Below are 10,709 nucleotides of genomic sequence, written 5' to 3'. Positions count from 1 at the left end.
ATCTAACCATACACAGCCTATGTTAAGGAAAGGACTCTCATTTTTGAGTCTGAGGGAGTTAAGATTAACTCAATGTGCCACTCCAAGCTATTTACTTCAGATGCCCTCTCCAGTCTCGATCTCTTCAGTAGCCTCTATGTAAAGTTTGGGTAATGACTTACATGCCCAATGGTAAGAGTCTTTGCACGCACTCTAGGTATGTATTGCATCCTATTATTGTGTCTGCTATATATTAAGTTTTCCCATAGATGATGAGTAATTTGTGCTAGTATAGAAGCCAGTTTCATTGTTCTTAAAGTACAGTGGTCCCTTGGTTCATGAACTTACTTTGTTCTATGATTTTGAAAAAGGTGGCTAGATTTCTGTCTGTGTGGGAAAGATGGCTGTGGTCATGTTTGTCATCCAATGCAGAATTTGTAAACAAAAACAAAATTTTGCCAAATGCTTCTGTTTGCAAACCAAACTGAAAACAAAAGCATTCCCGGACCAAGGTACCACTGGTATTTCATTGCTGATTAGTTGCTACAAGACTTAAATATTTGAAATATTTTATGCATTCTGTTTAAGATGAATAGATAAAGAGACTGAACAACAGCAGCCAACTTCTTCCCAAACTTGAAGTTATACATAAAAGGTAAATAGCAATGTGCGAAATTCAATTAAGATTACTTGAAATGAGTATACGTCTACAAAAGAAGGCACTATTTTTAAAGAACAAACACTAGCATTCTATTTAAATCTGAAAACAATTATTAGCATGCTTCTGAAACAAAAAGGTACAAAGGAGAATGAAAGGGAGTCCTACAGATGTGGCACACTTCCCTGTTGGTATTTTTAGCTTTCTATTCCTGCCATTTATTTTGGGACTTGGTCCACTTCCTTTGTGGCTTCCCCTTAACTTGTTCATACCTTTCTCATATAATGCATTTTAAGCTGCCTTAAAAAAAAAATCCCACCTCTTAAAGGAAACCCAAGGAATGCTGACCAGCTCAGGAACTCCTGCTAGTCTTGGCAACAGTAAAATTCTTGATTTGTAAACAACCTAGGAAATCCAGCATCTTGGCTAACTTTCTAGTTATTTAATTCACTAGCTACTGTTAGGATCTAAGATTAGAGATAAGTAGATACTGAATACTATTTTCATGAAATTGTTTCATAATGGCCTATAAGAACTGGAAGGACTCAAAAATGGTCCTTTTTCTCAACTGATTTATAAAAAGTCTATGTACAGCTTTTAAAATATGGGGAAAGACCAGTGAATCTAGAGTAATTATTTATTTTTTGAACAAGAAGTCAGGAGCATGTATACTGCACAATGGCAGCAGAAGCAGACAGAAAAGATGAAAGATTATGGCCTCTGTTTTGAGAGCCTTCTTGAGAGAGAAACTGTGGCAGTAGAACAAACAAAATTGAAACATATAAGTGCAAAATCATGTATGGCATTTTATGGTTCTTTGATTGTGCCAGTGGAAACTTTTTTTTTTTTTTTTTTTTTTTTAGTACCAGGGTTCGAACTCTGATCCTTGCGGCTTGCAAAGCAGGCAGCGGAACCATTGAGCTAAATCCCCGGCTATTGTTTTTTGATAGTGAAAAAACATTTTCGACCAACTTCAACAAAAATTCAATTTATTGGTAGGATATGGACTGTTTCACAAAATGGCAAACAACAACATCAGCAGTAGCAAAGAAAACCTGCTGAAACAAGTGGTTCGGAAAGTGAAGGGCAGCTTGGGAGGTGCAGGTAGCAAATTTAGCAGATGTTCTTGCTGGGGCGTTTAGGCAATTGCTCTTACTATATTAGGGTGCTCTGAGGCTCTGAAACTCTTCTTTGGGAGATTAGCTTCAGGCCTGGTGGCCCATTTTAGCAAACAGCTCAATTGTGACAAATAGTCTTCCTTTATAGGTGGTTTTCATTGTTAGATGTAGCCAAAGCGATTTAGTCCTGTCTGACCAATGAGATGTTGATGAATTTGGGCAGTAGTGTTTCAGTAAAAATCAAGAGGTGTGGGGGGAAGGAAGAAATATTTTTCTTCCTATCCTCTCTAGTTCTTAACTGAGTTTCCTTGTTACAGAAGAAAAATTAATAAGAGAAATAGGTTTAATAATACATAGACTTCATACATATCTGGGAAATAACTCAGAAATAAACAAATCTTTAGAATAGACTTCAAGAGTTGTCTTTGAGTTCAGGCTGAACTATTTGGAGAAAAATAGAAAGAAGGGTACAGAGTCAAGCTGGGTTAGAATGAGATGACCAGGGAAAACACCCATGCAGAGTTAAATTAATGCTTTCCCTGTGGATAAGCACCCCTAGTGGGCACTGCGTGTGGCTCAGATTGCCACGCACAGTGGGACCGGCTTGCCAGCCACGTACAAGTCCCTGAATTCAATACTCAGCATTGACACAAAAGTCTTTAGTGATTTCTTTTTTTTTCCTTCCTGATGCAGAGAGGAAGACATCCTTGCTAATAGAGATTTACTTTATATATATAAATTTCCCTCATATAAAGGCAACTTCATTCATGTGTGCTGTTCCCAAAATAGCCAGCACGAGGGCAATCCGTATATGTAGCCAAAGCTACATATTTGGGGAGGCATATTTTTGCAAACTGGCTGCAGTCATTTTGGGGACTGGTATATTTTGAGTCAAGTGTATTTAAGATAACAAACAGGACTAGGATCTGGGCAAGAAGGAGTACATTGGGGGACCAAGCAGCTCAGTCTGTAGTTTTGGGGCATCAGGAAGTGGGGGCTACCTTAGGTCATTTGTGCTATTGGTCTTTGGAGAGAAGAACCAATCACGTCCCACAAAGTCTTTGGAGTAGTATGGAGCTTCTCAGGGAATGGAATGGGAACTTAGATGTGGCCAGGAGTGGGGCATAGGTTGTTCAATGATAGTGGGGGTGAGAGAAGAGGTTATCCTCTGTCCCTTTGTCTCATCTGACTATGGATATATATTTTTTTAAATCTTAAATTGCTACTTGGTGTCAAAAACAAAGACATTATTCCCAATTGTTCTAAGGTTAAATAAAATTTTAGTAGAAAAATCTCCAATTATTTAACAGTGACTCCTTCTCTTGAAGTTCATTTTAAAAATTGTCTTCCTTTCAACCCCATTTACAGGGCTCCAACTTATGCTGAAGCAGATCAGAAAAGTATATATCGTAAGAGAGATAATGATAAAGTAAATTCCACAAAATGCTAATGTTTAGGGCATCTGCATGAAGGTGATATGAGATTCTCCCCTGCTGCTCTTTACACTTTTTTCTAAATCTGGAATTAAGTCCAGTTAAATGTTGGAAAATGAATACTGATTTTAATGCAGTGATTCCACGCTTCTTACTCTGCTATCTACCTTACTGTCTTTACATCAATTATGTCAACGTAAGTCCTATGAAAATTCTTGAAAAGTAGGAAGCATGCTCATGATGGTGCTGTCCTATTGGGGCACGGCTCTGAGCTTTGGTGCAGACAGCTTTCAGAGGCCCTGCATCACTGAGTTTGCTTGGGGACAGTGACACCCGGATGCATCAGAGAAGCTCCAGAGCCCCTGTTGCTGCAAAGTGACTGGTTTTGGCATCTGCAGTGAGTAAATGCAATGGCAGAGGGAGGGGTAACTAGAAAAATTGACTAGCTATGTTCATATATTTTGTTCCTATTCAAGAAGATAAATTTTTGGAGGGATTCTCTGATCGATAGGTGACAGTTATACCTTTTTCCCATCTTCATGGGTTGGAACAGGGTTGGTGGCAGTCACAGAGACTATCTGTGTGTCAGGATTGTAACTCTGAAATGTAGTACACATGAAATTTTAGGCCTGCCTTGATGAAATTTGACAACTGGGTGGGTGGAAACTCAGATGGGAAGAAGTTAGGCTGGGAGTTTTCACCTCTTCCAGCATCTGTTTTCTTTTCCTGGAGTGCAGACTCGGCCGCCTGCCCTTAGTGCTCCTTGTGTTTTGAAGCAAGGAGAGAAGATGTACAAGATGGAGTCTGTTTCCTGGGGAAGGATGGAGGCTTTCAGTATTGTGGCAAATCTTCTCAGACCCATTGTTTACTGACAAGGGAGCTGGAATGTGTGTGACTTTGGGATTTCTTCTTGGGGAACATTTTATTTGTGTCTTGGAATGACATACCTCAGGTGTGATGAAGGATAGTCTGCTCATTATGCTGTGGGAAACATTTTTCCCTTAATGACTTGAAAACATGGGCTTGTTATTCTGAAAAAAATCGGAGTACATCCTCATTCCACACAAACAATGTGACACAGACCTGGAGCCAGGCCAACGTTTTCTATGAATAGAACTCAGCAAAGAGAATGCTAGACGCACTTTGAATTCACATGGCAGTCCTCAATGCCTGGTCCCAACAGAGGAAATGATTTGCCTGCTCTTCAAGGGTGGAAATTGAGAGAATTCCCATGTATCCTCTTACACATCACTGAACCAGAATTCCTAGTTAGCACAACATATTATCCACGTGACAGGAATAATATTGGTGACTGTCATCAGAGACTCCTTGTTTTTTGGGTAGTTTTGACAGAAATAAGATGGATTTTAAGGGAGGAAAGAGTATAGTAGCCCCCCTTATCTATAGTGGATATGTTCCAAGACGCCCAGTGGGTGCCTGCAACCCTTGATAGTACTAATCCCTATGTATATTGTACTGTTCTTTCTCCTGTGAATACAAATCTATGATAAAGTTTAATTTATAAATTAGAATAAGATGTGAACAATAATAACTATAATAAAAACAGAACACTTGCAACAACATACTACAATAAAATGGTCAGTATCACTACTCTTGGATTTGGATTTGGGGTCACTAATGAATAAAATAAAGGTTACTTAAGCAGAAGCACTGTGATACCTTGGTAGTTGACCTGATCACTGAGTTGGCTTCCAAAGGACTAATGGGAAGATAGCATCCATAGTGTGAATGCTCTAGACAAAGGGATGATTGACACATTGAATGGGACGAGATGAGATGGTGTGAGACTTCATCACACTTCTTAGAACAACACACCTTTAAAACTTTATGAATTGCTTATGTCTGAAATATTTCAATTTACCATTTTCAGGCCCTGCTGAACTGTAATAGAAACTATGGGAAGTGAAACTCTGGGTAAGAGAGGATTGCTGTACATGTGAATGAGATCCTTAGGAGAAGTGCATGGTGTTCCCCAGGGCAGGGCTATCTGGTCTGGGATGCATTGTGTTCTGCAGACAGAATGCTTTGGTCTATGCTTAGTTCATTGCAAGAATCAGAAACTGCCTCGGAAAGACTGAGGTTTCAAAAAGAGAGATGAGTGCGTGGGAATTGTAAGGGTTCAGAAGGCTAATAATGTACATTTGGCCCTAGTGGGAGTTAGGTGTGGCTAGGGCAAATGTGCAAAAGCGTGCATGATGACTCCTTTCTCTCCCATAGCCCAGTGACTCTGTTACTTTCTTTATGCCTGGTTCACTCTCTTTTCTATTAATTGGTTTTTTTTCAGCTTAACAACAGCAACAACAACAACAATAATAAACATTGTAATGCCTACAGTGATAACTAGCATTTATTGAATACCTGATCTATGTAAGTTCCTTTTTAAGTGCTTTACATGTATCAATGTGTTTAGTTCTCCTATGGGGCACGTACTATTTTTTTACCCATTTTTTTTTAATTTTATTGAGTTTATTGGTACATTTTAGGGGTACAGTACAGTTACATTCATTGTTGGATGTACCTAGGTCTATGGCAGTGGCCTCATTTCAGCAGTCATTCCATCCCCAACACTACATAACCTTTTTTATTTTTAGATTTTCAGCATGTTGACTGTCTAAAAGATGCCCTCTGGGTGTATTAGTAAAAAGTTTTGAGGGGAAAATTCCACTTGGTTACAGGTCAACCAATTCATCTTTTGAATAAATTCATATACTGCAGCTATTTCTTTTTATATTCAAATATTTTGGCAGCAAAGTGACAAATCCAATATAAAAGCTATTTCATTATAAAGGGAGTACTGGATACAGACCATTTCTAGCTTATAATGATAGGACTTACAATATTACTCCTTTATGTTGGTGCAAAAGTGATTTGTATTTAGTAGAACCCTTAGGTTGAATTTTCAATTTTGATTTTTTTTTTTTTGCCAGGTAAGAGATGTAAGGGGTGATGTTCTTTTGCAGTGCTGGGCAGCAGTGGCAAGCTGCAGCTGCCAGTGAGTCACGCGATTACAGGGAGAAACAACTAATACTCCCACAGTGTATTCTGTTGTTAAACTATGATGCTGGTAGATTAGTTTTATTAAATGTATTTTCAACTTAACGATATTTTCAATTCATTGTGGGGTTTTCAAGGTATAACCCCATCATAAATCAAGGAGTGTTTGGCTCCTATAACCGAAGTGAGTCCATCTGGCTTCAGGTTTGGCGAAGTCTATTGGCTACATTTACCTTTCAGGCTTCTGTTTTACCCCCCATCTCAGGAGCAGGTGAATCTGGGATTGCTCATCTAATTTAGTGTTGGCAGAACTTTTGCAACGGCTACAGTAGAAAAGTTCTAGGAAGTGCCCTGGTGGAATAGACCAGATCAGGGTTGAGAATGGGGATGGGAGAATTGCCCATGGGGAAGAAGGATTTGGATGGCAAAAGAATGATGTAAAAGGTGCTGGGATGCAGAGTGGAAGAGACACTACATTTTAATTTCAGAGCTCCAACTCTGCCATGAGGTGAACCACAATTCATATGGTACCAAAAGAATGTAGGACATGAAGAGCTGTAGCCAGGAGGAAAAGTCTTTGATAAGTAGGTCTGACTACAGGAAATGTGAAAAAACATTAATAACAGGTCTGGCAATGGTTTTTACAAGTAGGTAAGTTCTGGGAAGTACATTGTGGCATTTGGCCTTGAGAGAAAGAAAACACTTTAGTACTAAGAAACACAAATCTGGCCTGTGTTGTGTGACTAGGAATACTACACTGGACAAGTCATTCAATCTTTTTGGGCCCTTCTTTCCTCCTCTGTAAAATGAGGGGCATGGATAATTATCCCCTAACATCCCCTTTCAGTTCTAAAACTCTTATTCTGTCTTATATGTCTTGCTTTATACTTTATTTCTCAAGCTATAGTGATCATCTCATTACTCTGACTGTGAGCAGAAGTCCTGGGGACAGGGGTTAAACTCTTGACTAAGCTGCATAGCTCACTTCCCACGTAACACAATTGCAACACATAGGCCAACAGAATTGGCATTTGTCTTTAAATTTCTTTTGCTATCTGTCATCTATCAATGCCTTGAACTCCAGCATCAACACATTTTTAGGTTTTGAGTCAGATATTCAAGTTCATTCTTACTATAACTACTTAGCTCTTTCTAGCCAATCATACTGGCTTTGGTACATCTGTTCTGTTGCCTATGTTCCCTCAACTCCCATCCTTTGCTGATTTAACTTGTCATTCTTCAAGTTACAAACTAACTGTCCATTTTTTGAAACATTTACTGGCCTCCTGGACTTGACTAAATCCCTCTCTAATTTGCTTTACAAGCACCAAACATCTAGAAGAATTGCAATTATCAATTGCTCACACATTTCTCAGGGAACTATAAGTCTCCATGAAATTAGAATCTGTGTCTATTTTTGTTTACTATTTCTCTTTAGGAAGTAACAATACTTATTAGGGAATCTTAATATTTGTTAATATTTCAATTTGAAGGTGGCTCAAACATCAGGGAAAATTGTATAGGGAAAGTCGTTGTTCTTGTTTAGATTTTTGCTTTATCTTCTGAAGTATGGTCCATGACTAGCTAAGAGCAGTGACAGCTGAGTCAAGAAGGTTCCAGAACCACACTCTCTTTCACTTAGTCAAGAGGAACAGATGTAATCAGGTTTTTCCTTCTTTTAGATTTACCTGCTCAATATAAACCCTTAATTCCAATCATCATGTAAGACCCAAATACTTTCTTAAGAGATACCATATCCAAATCTCATTTAGCAAGATCTGTTTTTTTTTTTTGCAGCCCAATGGACTTGAGTTTTGAATTTCATTTTGAATTTTATTTATCCTTTAATTTTTCGAGACACTTACTTTGTGATCTATTTTTTTGAGTTTGCAGGTCATTTTCCTCAAACTCAGCTGTGGTTTCTCTGATTTACTTCTTTTGCAGCTCTTGTTATTCATTCATCATTGAGCAAGTTTATATTGTGGCTGTTCTGTGTTTGATGTGGTCCTGACACATCTTTAAGACAGCCATGGCTGTGGGAGGCAAAATGCATGGACATGTGAAAAGTATTCACAGGTAGTGCTGAAGGGGCTAGAAAGCTAGAGAGGAGAAACATGGCTTTGCAGTGGGAGCTCTCACCTTCTGACCAGAGAACCCTTCAAGAATAAAGGGTATACTCATCCATTCACTGGGAGTGCTGGCAGCAGATAGATGCCTCTGCTGTCTTTTCTAGGACTGTGTCTTTCCACGGGGCTGCCTGCACATATAGACTAATAAATATGGGTCTCTGAAGGCCCAGTCCCCTTACCCCAACATCCAACAGCTCTGGATGGTCTTCTCAGGTTCAGAACTCCAAGCAGTGTCCTTGAGTTCTCATGGAGACTGCATCATAGCTCTGCTTCTTTTTTTTTTTAAATTGAATTTATTGGTACATTCTAGGTAGACAGTACAGTTACATTCATTACTGGGATATTGTACCTTTACATACCAGGTCTTGGTTCTCATTTTTTCACCTTGTCCCCACCCTCCCTTCACCTCCCCCCTTCAAATACTTTAATTCCAATTTTACATTTTCTCATATTTTTTCCTTTTCCCTTATTCCCCTTTCCCTATCCTTCTCACTGTCCCTACACCTTTGGCCCTTTTCTTCCTATTTCACATTGCTAATTGTCCCATTAGGATCTTGAGTACTATTTTAGTTTTTCACACCAGAGAAACTATTTGGTATTTGCTTATGTGTGACTTATTTATTTCACTTAGGAGTATATCCTCAAAATGTACCCATTTACCTATGAATGAATCTACTTTCTCATTCTTTATGGCTGAGTAGTATTCCATTTTATAGAAAAACCACATCTTTTTATCCAGTCTCCAACTGATGGGCAGATGGGCTGTTTCCAAGTTTTAGCTATTACAAACTGTGCCACTATAAACATGGGTGTGCATATATCACTGTGGTATGATTCTTTTAATTCTTTTGAAAAGATACCCAACAGAGGGATGGCTGGGTCAAATGGAACCTCTAATCCTAGTTCTTTGAGGTATCTCCATATTGACTTCCATAGTGGTTACACCAGTCTGCACTCCCATCAACAATGGAAAGGGTTCCTTTCTCCCTACAACCATGCCAACATTTGTTGTTGTGTGATTTCTTGATAGCAGCCATTCTTTGTGGGGTGAGGTGGAATCTCAGTGTTGTTTTCATCTACATTTCTCGAATGACCAGTGATGTGGAGAATTTTTTCATATATTTACTTGCAGCTCAGCTTCTTCCTCTGCCTATTCCTGCTCTTTCCCTTTTCCTCTCTTCCCTTCCACAGGGAGTATTACCCTAAGAGCACTCCTTAATAAGTGCCAGTTTCTATCCCAGAGCAGGTATTTTTGTCAGTTTTTCATCATTGTGAAAAAATATCTGAGAAAATCAATATAAAAGGAGGAAAGATTTATCATGGCTCATAGTTTCGGAGTTTTGTCTATAGTTAATTGGCCCTGTTATTTTTAGGCTGTGGTGACACAGTACAGTACAGCAGGAGTACTTGGTAAAGAAGAGTTGTTCTCACAATGCAAGGAAGGAGGGGGGGGGAGAGGGAGAGGGAGAGGGAGAGAGAGGGAGACTGAGGTTCCAATATCCCATTCAAGTGTACATTGTCAGTGACCTACCTTCATCCTATTAGGCTCCACTTCTTAAGAGTTCTACCAATAGTGTCACAGGATGGGAATCAAGCCCCACACATAGGCCTCTGGGGGAACATTCAAGATACAAACTGCCACAGTTTGCTTCTCAGAGAACTCAGGCTATGACAAGTACCCAGCCTGGAGGACATCGCAGACCACATGCTCCCCAGTGGGGGTGTAACAGCTGCCTTCTTGTGATAATTTGTCTGGAGAGGGTACCTCTTTGCAACTCCTCTGCCTGGAGGGGGTGCCTTTGTGTAATTCATAGTTGGGAGGAACTGCCTTGATCCGCCTAGTTCATTTTGCAATTTGGACTAAGCCTTCAGAAAGGGCCTTGTCAACCCAAGCTTCATATCTCCTGGGAGCAGGCCTCTTACTTAAGTTTGGATAAACTATAAAAAAGATAAAAATATTTCTGGGAAAAAAATCAAGACGGAAGTGAAATAAAGTGTCTCGAATTTGAGGGAAAAAAATAAACTAAAAGGAAATTCCATAGGTAGTTCATCAGAGCTCAGGTCCTTGGGTTTTTATTAATCTGAAGGAGAAAAAAGTCAAAACGGAAATAACTTTTCATATTCAAAGGCAGTGCTTGTGGTGGCAGGGAAGTGGCTAAAGAATCCATTGCTGTTTGCTATTTAGGCACAATCAAAAAATGTTTTTCATTTGTGCATCTTCTGGGTATTGCAATAGCTTACCACTATACCCTGGGGTTCTTTGTAAACAATAGACAGGAACCAGAGAAAAGGCACCACAATTCCATCCAGACCACTTAAATTTAATTTTAGGCCAAGTAAAAGAAACTCTAGATGAGAATCGAACGTGCTCAAATAG

The sequence above is a fragment of the Fukomys damarensis genome, unplaced genomic scaffold (assembly GCF_012274545.1).
Source record: "Fukomys damarensis isolate Sample0158 unplaced genomic scaffold, DMR_v1.0_HiC HiC_scaffold_1, whole genome shotgun sequence".
Taxonomy (NCBI): Eukaryota; Metazoa; Chordata; class Mammalia; order Rodentia; family Bathyergidae; genus Fukomys; species Fukomys damarensis.
Note: the sequence above shows the minus strand (reverse complement) of the source record.